Raw genomic sequence first — 15405 nt, 5'->3', positions numbered from 1 at the left:
ACAATCCCTGATCCCCAATTGTCCTAGGAAACGCATTTACTGACTCGCAGATATTTTACGTGACGTACACTCGCTATCTCCGAAAGACACCTGTCCGGTTTTGTCTCTCTCGTCACCTTTAAGTCCCCGTCTGGTTCCCACCTAAGAAATACTCGAGCGTCAGGGTAAATTTGGTCGATCCAAAGGAAATTTGAGAAAAAACCACTACCGGTTTTAGACTGCCCGAAAACCGGTTTTCCGGTTTTTTTTTTTTTTATAAGGGATACGGGTTACTAGACAAACAAAACCATACCGAACCAAGCTTTCCAAATAAAGTATTCAAAGTGCATCATCCATAAAAGGCACCTCTCTCATAAGGACCTTCCCAAAAAGAAGCCGCGTTCTTCTTCTCCTCCTCCTTCATCTTCATCCTCACCGTGTTCTTCTTCTGGTTTTCTTAGCTTTCTGCAGAAGCCCAAATTGTTCTGTAAGTTTCAGCTTCTTCTCGAGCATATACGCACTATTAATTATCACGATCTCATTTTTACGATCATTATAATTATTATTAATTTTGAGCTTTATTTTATCTGTGATTTTGGAACATTATTCTGATTCATTTGAGGATGATTGTAGTTTGGTTGATCTGGAAGGTGAAGGTGCTAAGAAGCCCTAGAAGAATGGGGAGAGGGAAGATTGCGATTAAGAGGATTGACAATTCAACAAACAGGAAGTCACTTTCTCGAAGAGAAGAAGTGGTTTGCTCAAGAAAGCCAAGGAGCTTGCCATCCTCTGTGACGCTCAGGTTGGGGTCACCGTCTTCTCCAGCACCGGCAAGCTCCATGAATATGGAAGCTCCAGGTTCCTCTTCTTCCCACCTTCAGTATTTATTTATTTATTATTGTTGTTGCTGTTGTTTCTTTCTTTCTTTCTTTTTTTCAAAAGCTACGACAGCATTTTTCTGGGTGCTCCTCTCTTTTGATCCAGATATATGCCTCTAGTCTAGACTTATTTCTTCTCCCCCCCCCCCAAAAAGGCAAAAAAAAAAAGAAGATGAAAAAACCATCTTGGATATGATGATATTCTGTCAGATTGATCTGAATGGTAGCAGAAAATTAACAGTTTTTTTTTTTTTGAAATATAATCCCACTTGCATATATTGGAGAGCATCTGCGAGCTTGACATTGATGCATTAAAGATTGCTGTATGTCATCATCTCTGTTTTTTTCTTTCTCTTGTGGTTTTGCAGTGATCACTTTCCGTTAAAATATGTTTTTTGATGCCTTAATTAGTTTTGGATATTGAGCCATTCTTTTTCCCTCTTCGCCTCTTATATGCTTGCTTAGGTGAACAATTAACATGTGTTAGAATTTTGGGTTGAATCATTCATTAAAAAGTACGGCACGCTTGCTGCATAAGAAAGTTTTACTGCGAGATTAGAGTCATATTTGGACACCCAACAAAATCTTAGGTTTAAAGCTACAAAAATAACCCGAATTATTACGAGGTATTCAATCCAAAAAAGATGAAAAAAAAAAAAGAAAAGCAATGCTCGTCATAAAAGAAACTGGATAGCAATCTTTATTCAACTTCTTCTTGATACTTCATGGAGCTTCATGCTTTGCTTTGTACTCAAATGATCTTTCCAGCCTCTTGATACTTTTACTCTTTACCGGACTTATAGTGGTTGGGCTTTCAATGCCATGTAGAAGATCTTGGGATTGAACCAACCGCTTTTGGATGACATGGACACCACTCTGATGACTGTGAATGCCACATATGACATGGCTGCGATGTAGGACTTGGCTACCAACTTGAATATCTTTACTGGATGCACACAGGTCACCATCTATGCTTATATTAAATGCTATTGTTTCCTAGTAGTCTTCTTGTTCTGATCAATGCAATATAAATTTGCTACTAGGTTAGCTTAAGAAACCAAAAGAAATGACACAGAAAAAAATATGAAAAGAGGATGTGTGTGTGTGTGTGTTTGGAATATTATCCACATGCATGCGTAAGTGTGGGAATCGTAATGTTATCAGTATATAGCAAGGCTAGATAGAATATCAGAAAATCCTCCCTCTTTATAATATATATATATATATATATATATTCTTATTAGTAAGACCTATCCTGTAAAGTGTACACTACCACATACCTCGCCAGACTGGCAAACTCATTTACAATTGCTCTTTCTAAAGTTCAAAGATATACAGAAGACGTTAACCATTGGCAGTAACATCTTCTGAGAAGGAATCTGAAAAGTTGAAGTTGCTGCGTAAACAAATGACATTGTATCTAGAGAGTGTCAGTGACCTTATAACCAAGTAGTATGAATACTCTTCTGTAAGTAAGAGGATCGTAAGTTTATGTTTGATTGTGATTCAAAAAATAAAGAAAAAGGAATTTAGTAGGGTGTTTATAGAAAGAAATGGAGTAGGCTTGGAATTTGCCCTTTATCTATCTGTCTGTAGTTTTCCCCCTGTCATTTTTATTTTCTCTATTCTCTCATGGTAATATGTAATTAGAAGATTATAGATACCCTTTACCTATATAAACTCAAAAAGCTGTGCATGCGCATATTGTAGCACATTCCGTGCTCTTTTTTCTTTTTCTTTTTTGAGAACGGAATGCTCAAGTTGATTTGGATAACTTAGGTTAATTTTAAATGATCCAGATTCAATTTAATTTTTTTTCGAGTTTTAGATTTTTTAAAAATAAAGATAATTTTATAATAAATGATCTTTTTTTAAAAAAATAAATCTATTATTAAAAAAATGTAGATTACAAATTTTAAATCTAAATCATTCATATCATATTTTGTAATGAAATCTAAACTATCCCTGAACTGCATATTACATTAGGCACAATTTTTTTTAACTAATGATTTACTTAGTGGAATATGTACTTAAACATGGACTTTTTTTTTTATTCAACTAATAAAGATTGATATAGTCTTAAAGACAAAATGCTGGGAGATCTTTTTTCCAAAACTATTTAATTCTAATATCTTTTTTTTTCTAGAGGGATAAACAATTTCCCAAAGACGGGTGTTTATGGGGCCAATAAAAGTAATGATCTAGGCATTTTGCAATGTGACTTATATTGGAAAGGAAACCTCCCTACTCTCTTATTTTCCACTTGTTTTTTTTTTCCGCAATTCTCATTATTAGATCAACTCTGGACGGTTGATATTTAATAATATATAAAACTATTATTTTGATATCAAATAACCAAAAATTATATAAATAATTTTAAATTATTAAATTTTGAGCTAAATAGTTCACATCTTTATAATTTTATTAAAATGTCTTATATATATTTTTTATTTTTTTATAAGACATTAAATATCAACATTGTTTTTTTAACTGAAATTAAATATCGACAGTTAGTATTATTTATATTGTAAAAGTGTAAGCCATATTGATACTACCTCCTATCTTTGATATAAGAATTAAATAACTAATTTGTGGATATTAAAAAAATTAATTGCATTAGCTATTTGTAATAAATGGATGTTGCCTTCTTTAAAATGTCCTTATTAGTTATGTGTATTAGAACTATTTATTGGTGGAAACTCCTTAACATGTATAATCACTATAGAAATTGCTTGGTGGTAAAATAGATAAACATTAAAGACAAAGTAGATTGGAATCTTGGCATTTTATATTAGGGAACATATATTGAATCTCCACCTAGCTCTTTTTTTTTTTTGGCCCGTAGTATTATGTGCATGAATAGTTAAAAATATGATACATATTACGCGCACACATATATATATGTTTATATATATCTAACTAGCTAGATCCTAGTCAACTATAGATCGTATTAGTGCATCAAAAAACATATTATGTGGATGTATGGGCACAATGATAGTTATCCCAGTAAGGGCCTATTTGTTTTAGATTATTTAATAAAAAAATTGCTACTTTTGAGAAATTTTAGGATGCTTGTTTAATGTTTAAACAATTTAAAAGAAAACATTTTTGTATTATTTTTAAATGCTATTTTAAATAGCTTCTAATTATATTTTGAGAAGCCACTTTCAAGGAAAAATTGTTCTTTTATATTCGTAACAAACATAAATAACTTTCAATATTCAAAAAATATCAAAATAATAGATCACTTTTTAATTGGAAAATTTGAAAATCACTTGTTTTTTAAAACTCAGACAAGCAGCCCATACGTTTTTTTTTCCTTTTTGGGGAGAAACTCTTGTACAGGAATCATTTCCATTTCACACAATTTGTTATTTATACCCTCACTAATAAACTCATTCAACTCTCCATAATTTTTCAGATCAATCTGAAGCTGGCTAGAGTGCATGTGGCTACTGGCTAGCCGACCTTCCCATGTATATTAAGTAGGCTGTTATTTGGTGATTGGTGATTTAGGATCCTCTCACATCATGACTATGAAGTGAAGTTGAAATACTCTTTGATTCTTATTATACGCATTAGATAACTAATTTGTGGATAATTAACAATAAGTTAAAATTAGTTAAAAACAATAAATAAGTAAGAAATATATATATTTATTTTCAAATATACCTTCATAATAAATGAGAAAAAAAAGTTGAAAGAGAATGTATAGGGAAAAATGACAAGAAAGAGTTTGATAAATAAGAAGGAATAAATGATTGAAAATATATATTAAATGTTAAGACAAACTTTAATTGAAACTTATAAAATGGATCACACCCTTCTCAAAATTTGCAACTTATAAATAGGAACGGAGGGAGTATATATTGTGTCCACTATAAAATGGTTATGGTTGTTATGCAATATGCTTGGTTCTTTAATTTGTTAGTTTGATTTTACATCATATTCCAATTATTGAGTGAAGTATGATTTGCGCATATTCATGTTCTCATACCTTAAATCAAAGAGCTGGTTAGGTTTTTTTTTTTTTTTGCTCTTAAATATAATTAAGACCTCAGTCCATTTTGTTTCAAAAATTTATAACTTTTTTCAAACTAGCTATATTAATTGTACATGTTAGGGTGATTTTCATTAAAAGGTAGTTCCAATACCAATAATTAAAGGGGATATTTTAAGAAATAAAAATACTTATATCATATTTCTTAGATCCATTATTTGAAGTTCTCCAATCACGTATGGTCATATGTTCTCTTTTTTTATGCAGGTTTATAGTTTAATTAATGATAATACTTTAAAAACATGACACATGACCATGTGTGATTAAAGAATTGGAGGTCATATGTGAATGAATAATTCATGTTGTCGTTAGTTATTTTGGGCCAGGAAGTACGTTATAGGCTTATTAGGTTAGGTGTAATTATATTGGCTTAGTTTAAGCATTAATCATAGATCATGCATTGCCAAGTGTGATCTCCCTTTGCTTCCCTTTTCCCTTTTATTAAAGCAAGGGCATAGATATGAAGCGTTGCAATAAAATCATATTCCCTTCCATTATTTGATAAAGCTTTTACCCCCATAATGTGCTTAGGGAGCTAAATGTGTAGGAAGAAAAAATGATAAACACTCTGAAAAATCAATCATTCGCACCAAAAAAGTATTAATACTATAACATCATCCATTATATAATTAAATTGCATTATATAGATTTACATAAACTTAATTTTCATCTTATTAATTGAATTCTCTGATTAATTATGACAGCATGAAGTCAATTATTGACCGCTACAATAAACAAAAAGATCAGGAACACCATCCGCTTATGAATCCAGCTTCAGCAGCTAAGGTACTGTGATATTTTTATGCTTTCTTCATAAAAGTCATTTCTTTTCTTTAAGTCATGTCAAGTATTTGCAATTGTCAGTGTGCTTTATATATATAACTCCAAGCAACTAGATAAAATGGAAACATCAATTCTAATATATAGAGAAAAACATATAAGACTTAGAAATTATTGGTGAAGCAAAAAGTGAATACCTTATCTAAGTAGGACCTAATTAGAGAGTTGATGTTAGTCATACATGTAAGATCTACTTTATATATTTATCAATTTTTTTTTCAAGTTAACCCTATTGATATTTTCTAAAAAAAATCAAGTACGAAAGGTAGGGAGAGTATTAGGATGATGTTTACAGAATTTAGAAAAAATATATTGTATTAACTAATCTAAATAACATCTTTAATCTACTCAAATTAACTAATTAGGTGTTACATTAAGGATTAGAGGAGTACTATAGAAACTGAAATGGCACAAATTAAAGAGAAACAGAGATCAAGGAAAGATGGGAGAAGAGATGAAGAACACACACAACAACTAATTTAACCAACATAACTATCAGTGCTCTCTAAAAGAGAAAAAGGACCCCAAGTGATACGCAACTTGTCACTCTCTTTATGACCTATTATACATCAATTGGAACCAATATAAGTTGTTTCGTAATGCATCCGCGTGAAAAAATTTAAAATTTAAGATTTTATTGTTCATCCTGTCCGTACACCTTTCATTTGAAAATGGGCCAACTTTGAAAATTCATAACTAATTCTAGAAAAATCAAAATGATGTGATTCCAATTTTCACGCAAAGCTTGCTAAGAGTTCTATGGGAAAAAAAATACTCATTAGGTCCATTTCCACCCAGAATAATTCCAGAACATTCGTCAAAGTACACTAATCATTTGGTAAATTTTTGAATTTTTAGTATTTTTGCCTAATTTTGGAAGAGCATAACTCTTAGCACAAAACTCTAATTTTAGTGGTTAACTACTTGTTTTAAAGCTAAAACTGAGATTTATAAGCCTGTAAAATTTTATGTCCAAATTCCAACAATTGTTTGTTATTTCATGTGCCATAAGTTTGTCCTCTTTTAGAGAGATTCTATCCCCTAATGCTACTTTCTTTAAATTATCTCCCATTTTTTTCTTACACTCTTTTGACATTATACCATTCAATATTCCAACATTTAGGCATGTCATATAAACATAATTTACATCACATATCATTCATAATCCATTACATTCTCAACATAAAATTCATTAATACATTACACAACAAAACATAATAGCACCAATTCCATAATTGCTTCTCTATCCCAAAATCATTTCCTTGTCCTTGCCATTAGATGAATCATTTCCTATTTGAGACATAATTTAACATAGGAGGAATGAGATTTTCATGAAATCTCAGTAGCATTTGAATTACAATTATCATGCAAATCAAGCAAGTTATCATGTGACATGTTATGATTCCTCAAGGCATAATCAACCCCGTAAAATCATGCTTAATGCCATGCTAAAAGAGAAACATTAACACTTCCACAATGACATAACCCAATGCATTTGGCCAAAGCATAAACCAATGTTATTCACCCAATCCATGCCACAACACAAGTTCCTCTATCCAAGCAAACAACAAATCACATTAAACATAACAAGTAAGATTAGCAATCAAATTATAATTCAACGCTACCTTTTTAACACTTGTCCACTAGGTTACTTCAAGGGACAAAGCTTCTCCTTGGTTCCTCCTCACAATGCCTATCAAACCAAGCATAAACATAGGCTACATCAATTACTAAACAACTTGATTTCAACACTTTAACATTAACTTAACAATTCCCCACCTTTTTTTTTCTTTGATTTTTAACAAAATGATTCCTTCTTTAGAATCAATCATCTCATGGCTCATCCCTACACAATTTTTCATGAGGAATCTAATGGTGCAATCAGATTTTTGAAATTCATACTCCTTCCCCATGAAGTTCACTTGGCCGAATAGGGGGTTCTTAATTTCCAAAAATTCCATTTTTGATTCCAATGATTTTAAACACTTTTCAACAACATATCCCTACACAAAAACATGTTTTAAAGCCATTGGAATCATCAAATCAAGTAAAATCAAATTGCTTCTACATGAACAGTGCTGACCGAATTGCTTTTCCTTAAACCCTAACTTTGATTTCATCCAAAAATCAATCCATACACCACTTAATCTTCCTTATTCCACTTGGTTAAAGGTTTCTATCCTTCCCTAAACATCACAAGGTCCAGCGAAATTTTGACAGAATTTTCCTAATTTTCCAAGCTAAAAATTTCAACTAACCAAGCTTGAAACTTAGGAATAGGAAGGCACAAGCATACCTTAATGTTTTTTTGGTGTATGTTGAATAATTACTTGTCCAAAACACTTAGAATTTTTGGTTGAAGGGTGCTGGAAGCAAAATGGCAGAACCTCCCTTTGTTTTTCTATTTTTTCAACATTTTTTTGTATTTTCTAAGGGGGTATTTATAGAAAAATTCCATCTGCCCTCACCCCTCTTCAATTGGATGAAATTGGACACCTAATAAGGTTTATGTGGCAGCCATCAAGTGTCCAAAATATTTAGATCACTCCATGTGGCTTTTCTCTAGATTTTTCCACAAAAATATCTCTTAATTTCACATTTTATTTAATAAAAATGGAGGGACCTGGAAGGTGCACGAAATTGGGCCCTTATTGGGCTCAATGTGGGCCCCAAAAAAGTTTTGGGCTGATCCAAAAAGATAGCCCACAAACCAAATCATTATCTCAAACCAATTAGAAATTTTATCGGTTACTATTCACTAGTAGCATTCCATAATTTTTTTAGACTTCAAAAAATTTATTTCTCTCCATGATAATTCACCTTTTAATATGAGAGTATGATTTGAAAATTTTCAGAATTTTTCATCACCTCTAAGTATTTATTTTGAATTTTCTCCGGTTAGGCCTCTATCACTAGTTCTAAGGGAAAATATGCAACACCTAACTTTCTAGATACTAATAGGATCATTTTAACATCTATGAAATCACTAATGATAGGTTTGCGACCTGTGAAAAGACAGGGAATTTTTTTTCTTTTCAACATTTGAATCAATCAATCAATCAACATTTCAACCTTTTAGAATAATTAAAAAGTGATCTACAATCAACCCTGCTTTCAACTTAATCTATTATCACCTAAAATAATTTCATACTGTACAATCTTATAATATCATATTAAAAATAGAGCAACACTCTTGGTTGACAGCATATACTTGCACCCGGCAGTGCTCACCTTCTTATAGAGGATACAAAATAATATTTCCATAGAGCAAGTAAAGTTACTTGCCCATATAACATATATAATAAAATAAGTATTAACTTATTAAGATATTTTGCTACATATTTACAGAATATAACAGCCATCTCTGCTCTTCAGCCAACTCATCTTCTTCTCAAACAACCTCTTTATCCTTCGAGCTACTAGCCTTCGCTGTTCATCATAAATGGGAGGGTGAGATTCTAAAGAATCCCCGTCGTAGTAATTTCCATCAAACAAATGTGCAGATTACATAAAGTATGCAAAACAAGCCAAAGTGGAACATAACCTTGCAAGCTAATGCAATTAAACTTTTATGCACAATGACAGATAGACAAGCTGAATAAATAATACGCAAATAATTGGCAAATACTGCCTCATGTTTATTAGCTACACGTGATCACGGCTAAATAATCCATGCAAGGAATTAAGGATTACATGTTCTTATGCTTTAAACAGCAATATGACACAAACAGACATGCAGCAATCATACACAAGTGTAAGGTAGGAAAGAACTACTATCAAGTCTGCTTCCCTCTGAATAAAACCTTACCATTCTCCTTTCTTTATGCTTCTTGGTGAGCTTGAGCATATATCAAAACCTATCATGTTTGTAAGGGTAGATCAATATTTGATCCAACTATAATTCATAAATTCAATAACTCTCTTTAAATCCCAAATTTTCTTTAATCTCTACCCTTACATAACAGTTGGTTATTCTGGACAATTTTTCTTATTCAACCTATTCTATTTGGAATGCTTCCTTCCTTAATTATCTCAACCCATACAGTTTACTTTACTTAGTAACTGGTCATCTTGGTCAAATATAATATATATATATATATATATATGATACACATATAATTGCACCAATTGATTTTATTTCATTTTTCCAAAATAATGCTATAAGCTCTCTAGGCTTTTATTCACAATTAACTTAATAATTATTATTTAAATCCAAGCTAAGCAATTCAACCTCTATACATCCTTCAATCTCCTTAATTTTAAATTTACATTCCTTAAACAACCATTCTCATAAATTCTATTAATTACAACTTTTATCCCATATTACTCATTGGCTGTGTCATTAAAAGTTTTCCTCATATGTACCTTTGAAATAATTTATAAATATCATGGTTATTAATCTACATGTTAAAAATTTCCAACCACCATTTGGAAACCTCAATCAAACCTCAAATCAACAATATGAAGTCCCTATTTGAATAACCTAAAATCATAAATGATTATAAACCATATCTTTAATCCCTTTATTCTCCCTCCAATTTCATTCTTAATCTCTTTATAATTCAAACACCTAAACCAATATTACATCAACAATCCAAGCCCGTCATCCTATCTTGATCTCCCATTTTCTCTTTCCCATAAGCATCTAAATATTTCATTTGCTCATATTTATTCAAAACCAAACAAAACAGTGACTCTTTATCTAATTAACTCACCCTTTCTTCCCTATTTAAATGTCATTTCCATGAACCCATAACTCTATTCTTCTTTAATCTCCCTCGGTCTCAAATCCATTTTACCCATACCACCTCCTATTTCCACTATCTTACATGCTATACTCTCAAGTGTCATAACAGCTAACATCCACCGCTATATATATATATATATATATATATATATATATATCCATATATATGTAAGTTTCAGTTTGTTCTTCCCTTTTTATTCAGCCACCGCCTAGCCTATAAATATATCAATAATAACTCCACGGTTACAACCTTTCCTCAATTACTTTCAGACCCAAAACACCTATAGTCGTGGACACACACACACCCCCACACACACACGCACACAATCATGCCTAAACTTCCTCCCAAATAACCATTTCAATTTCAATGTTTTCCACTCCATAATTCTCACGGCTTTCCCCCATACACACACACACACACTCCAAAATCTCTGTTTTTGACAGCAATAACAGAGGAAGAACAAAGCATATATAACTACCAAAAACATACTCCTATAACTAAATAAAGTAGGAACCAAATCTTAGCTTTGTAGAGATGAACACCCCTGTTCGGTAAACTTAAAAACAGAGCAACCATTCGGGTATATATATGCTTACATATTCATACCTACATACACTTACTCCCTCTCACTAGCTTCATAACTTGACAGCACGGAGGACCAGTCAAGCATTTGACCTTGAAAAATCACCACCCAGATTCGTACACACACACACAAACCGAATAGGAATGCAGAGGCAAAGAAAGGGACATGCAAGCTCAAAAACTACCACTACCCACTTCAGCCTTGTCATGGAATAAGAGTTCACCGGTCCTCTTCCTCTTTTCTTCACTTTCTCTCACTACCCACACTTTCTTACTAAACCATTGTAGCTAAATCTAAACACAAATCGAAAGAAATAAAGATGGAAGGGTAATTAAGAGGTTTACCCAAGCTCAGAACAGTGATTGCATGTCAGGTTCTTGATCTCTCGTGGTCTCTCGCCGGTGACGCACCGCTGGTGCTTCTCACTCGCGCGCTTTCTCTATTCTCTACGGAAAGCAGAAATGAAATGAAGGAGCTACATGAGTGATCTGCATGAGTGATCTGATGGTCAAAAGGGCAAGGCACACGTGTGAGGTGTGGGAGATTCTTGGACCAGTTTGCCCCTCTATCATATTTATTCCTCAAATTTTATCCTTCTCCTATTTTTCTGAAATATAAAATATATCCAGAAATTAAACCAAAATATCTTATATGGATTTTTCTCATCCATTGGCTTCTTTGACCCATAAAATAGATTTTCTAAAAATTCTGGATCAAAAGTCAATTCCTAATTATTTTTCTTGAATTTTTCAAGAAAATAGCCATTCGCTCTAGAAATTAATCCTTAACCCATTTTAAGGATTCTATACCACAAATAACTTCTTTACCTTCACAACTGGTTATCCTAAAATTTTCAGATTAAATATAAATCTCTAAGCATTTTTCCATAATTTTATGAGAAAATAAGTCATTTTCCCCTTAAAATTATCTATTAAAATTATTTAAGTCACTTTTGGGGAAATAAATTTTCCAAAATATCTCTAAAACTTGAAAATCAATATTCCATAATTTTTCCCAATTTTATTTGGCTATTAAATAATTTTAATGAATTTTCCCTTTTATGCTCATCTTGAGTCAGAAAATTCGGGATGTTCCAAAATAAATTCTCTAAAATTAATTTCTGAGTTTTCAAGGCCTAAAACTAATTTTATAAATTTAAATGAATATTTAAATAAATTTTTTATCAATCTCCCAAATGTATTGAGGTCTCTAACTAATTAAAATAATTATTTTTCTCTGATTTTCTAATATTTTCCTGAAAAACTTCTGTTTACGGGAAATTCTGTCATAACTCATTTTTACCAAAATTTCATCTTTTGGGCCTCAATCGAGTTTTCAAAACCTCTACTCTCTATTTTTGCCATTTTTTAGGGATTTTCTGGAATTTTTCTCAAATTTTTCCGTTTTGCCTTTCCTAGATCGATGATTATGAAAATACCAATTCGAACCTTTTTGGGGTTTCATATCAAAAGTTATTTCATCTCCCTGTCTAATTCTTACATTGACCCTCATCTCAATTTTTGATCCTTTATCGCCAGATAAAAATTTTTGGGATTTGACACAACTAATTAATTTTTACCCAAACCTTTTTAGCCTATGCATCTAACAAGAGTAGATTAGAAAGTTCAACTCTTCTTTAGACAAAAGCAATGATTTAACTACATTTTCTTAGTGCTTGTTAAGCAGTTAGATACTTAGGATGAGGCGGTATTTGGCTAAGGTCTTTAAAACATAGATTGAGATCATTACAATCATATATATGCTAACATTTTTTTAACAGTACACAACCCAAAACACAGACTGCTACACGCTTTGAATCGACTCACCTAGTTCATGTAAACTTAGTTACCTTTTTTTTTCCCCAGTTCTCCCCTTATTTAGTGCTTACATTATTTTTTGAGGAAGGTAACATTTGTGACAAGTCATTTCATACATACAGTAGGGGTATATTAACAAAAGAAAGATTACATACGTCTTAAATTTTGTAATTTGTCTTATAAATAGAAACAAATCTCCCTACAAAATTTCCTACTAACAGAAACTGAGGGAGCATTATTATAAGTTACACTCTAGAATGATTTTATGGTCCTTTAATGCATACAAGTTACTTCGTTCATACATGCTTCTCAATAAGAAAAGTAGTTTAAAGATTAGTTAAAGCATTAGATTTGTTATAAAACCTTAATTAGTTCTCAAAAGGAAAAAGTGCCCATTTCATTTTGGCCCTTTAATTTTTCAATTGTTTAAATAATGACATATATGACAGAAAAAATTATCATTTGATACTAATGATTTTAGGGTTAGATGACCAAAAAACTAGTTTTTAAAATTATGAGACCAAACTAAAATCGTGTAAGAAGTTAAAAAACTAAAAGAATTTTTTTACTTTTTTCAATATTACCCTTATTAGTTACAATAAATGCCACTATCAACTACTCCCTCCATCGCCAAATATAAGAAACAAATAACCACTTTTCCTGGTACAAAAGAAAATTTATTTTTGTTGGTTCAATGCTTTAAATATTCTACAATTTGTTCTTTTGTTTTCAAAAATACCCGTAATGAAGTCATTAAAGGGAGTCATTAATGAAGTTCCCTAAATTTAGACTGGAAAAGAATGTAATGCTTTTGACAAGTAATTGTACAATGTTATAAAGAGATTTGGACCGAAAGGCGTCTTCATACTTGTATCATTAGTTAGAACTCGTACCTTCTTACAATTGCATCGCTCTTGATTCAATTTAATAGTTATATCTGTTGTTACACTTGTTAGTTTTGGCAGAGAGAAGCAACGGTCTTGAGACAACAGCTGCAACACTTGCAGGAATTGCACAGGTACAAGATATTGATCTCAACATGGAAAATTTGATGTTCTGCTTTTTTCCCTCAAGAATATATGGAACAATTTAGTGAACCAGAAGTAACTTATTTCCTTTGGGAAATGTATAGGCAATTCATGGGTGAACACCTTTCTGGTTTGGGAATTAACGAATTGAAAAGTTTGGAAAATCAACTGGAGATGAATTTGAAAAATGTTCAGACCAAGAAGGTATGATAGATCATTTCAATTTATATCCACATTCAATATAATTTAATACATGTGGCAAATACGATAACCTGAGCTTGATCATTAATTGGTCTGGAGGATCAAATTTTGACAGATGAGATTAAAGAGTTACAACACAAGGTATATATATTCAAGAATTCTGTTTCTGATCTTGCCATGTGAAAAATACTTAATAATCGGATATATGATAAACAGACACAAAGACATCTATAAGTGAAATGCAAGGACAAGAATATTCGTTTTATTTTGGACAACTAATGAGATCCTCGTCGTTGAAGCTGCTAGTGTCAAAGGACAACCGGAAAAATTATTAATAATAATGCTTAAGAGTGCCCTATAAAATAAAAGTATAAAATTGCTTTTGTACAGTTGAAGCGTAAAGGAAAGTTCAAGCAAGCAAGAAGAACAAGTAATGGCTAGCCCTCTCTTTCTTAGGATCTCAGAAAAGAGGAAGCAAATCCAAAGATCTTTTCCAGCTAGGGCAGCAAATGTCCTCTGAACAGAAAATCACATTGATCAGATATCCTCGTACTGTAAAGCAATTGAAAATTCAAGCTCATTATTATTTAATTAATTAATCGCCAGCAACAATATCTTTTCACATTGATTTCTGAGTACATCGAAATTCTAAGTCTACCTGCGTCCAACTCAGATTGCACCATGCTAACGATTACTTATATATGCTAAGATTTTCTCTTTTTTGTTCATAACGAGTTGAAGTTACAAGTGGCCAAGTGGGTCTTAAATATATGGTCTTAATTTTAAACTTCACATTAGCTAGCCATAGTTAATTTGATTTGCACAACTGATATTCTTCATGATACAACTGATATTCTTCATGATACCCAAAAATTTCTTAGGTTTTATTAGATTTTTTAGGATGACAAATGAAAGTGATATATATACTTCCTCCATTTCTTTTTTGCTTAACACAATGTTTTGTTGTCACAAAAAATTATATATTGCTTTAAGGTTCTCACATATGGATTAATTAAGAAATGTAATTAATATGTTAAAATTTCTTTCAGTTTTTCCAATATGCCCTTATTAAATGAGCTGTTGAGTATTAAAAAATCGAAACATAGACACATAGATTGTCCACAATACTATTTCTTCCGTCCCTTTTTATAAAAAATATTTTACCACATGAATTTCTGATGTATGTACATCTCCTTTCTCCAATGTTTGATGAATACTGCTTGTTCTCCATCTAGATCATCCATATCGGATTGCGTCTTTCGGATTTTATT

The 15405-nt window shown here is 31.7% G+C and overlaps 1 pseudogene; it reads left to right on the top strand.

Annotated features, from left to right (window-relative positions):
• Nucleotides 1-372: 372 nt before the first annotated feature.
• Nucleotides 373-14317, top strand: LOC114739757 (MADS-box transcription factor 23-like; annotated as a pseudogene).
• Nucleotides 14318-15405: the final 1088 nt, after the last annotated feature.

Source organism: Neltuma alba, unplaced genomic scaffold, assembly GCF_004799145.2.
Source record: "Neltuma alba isolate B1F8T4 unplaced genomic scaffold, ASM479914v2 tig00002907_pilon, whole genome shotgun sequence".
NCBI classification, from domain to species: domain Eukaryota; kingdom Viridiplantae; phylum Streptophyta; class Magnoliopsida; order Fabales; family Fabaceae; genus Neltuma; species Neltuma alba.
Note: the sequence above shows the minus strand (reverse complement) of the source record. Positions and strands in the feature narration are given on the sequence as shown.